The following is a 530-nucleotide window of genomic DNA, read 5'->3' on the forward strand; positions in this document are numbered from 1 at the left end:
GTTTAATAAAACATAATAAGCAAAAGTAATAAAAACAAAATAACTAAACAATAGAAATAATAAGATAATAAAGAAAAAATAACCTAATAAAAACAATAACAGCTTAATTTTTATTTCCTTTAGTTTTTAGCTTCAGTAGTAAATATCTAAAAAAACGGAAAAAAAATATTTACTTTGGGGAAAACCGATTTACATGCATGTGTTTTCATATTAACTTCACTTTTATCATCTTTTCTCTCTTTTTCCCGCTTCTTAACTTTTTTAAACGGAGATTTCACAAAAAAAAAATTGGGCTTCGCAAAAATTTGCCAAGACGACAATGCCACCCAATCTGCAAAACCTTGCAACTTCACGGGGACGGCTGTGCCGAGTTGTGTTTCAGATTTTTTTGATAGACTTTTTGATTTGGGTTTTATTTATCCCTTTAGACCTTGCAGTGCATTTCCCTGTTTCATAGGTGTCTTTGAAAGGGCTGTAACTTGTTACGGGGATTTACGATTTGATTGATATGTGAGTGTGTGTATGCATGC

Source organism: Penaeus monodon, chromosome 22, assembly GCF_015228065.2.
Source record: "Penaeus monodon isolate SGIC_2016 chromosome 22, NSTDA_Pmon_1, whole genome shotgun sequence".
NCBI lineage: Eukaryota > Metazoa > Arthropoda > Malacostraca > Decapoda > Penaeidae > Penaeus > Penaeus monodon.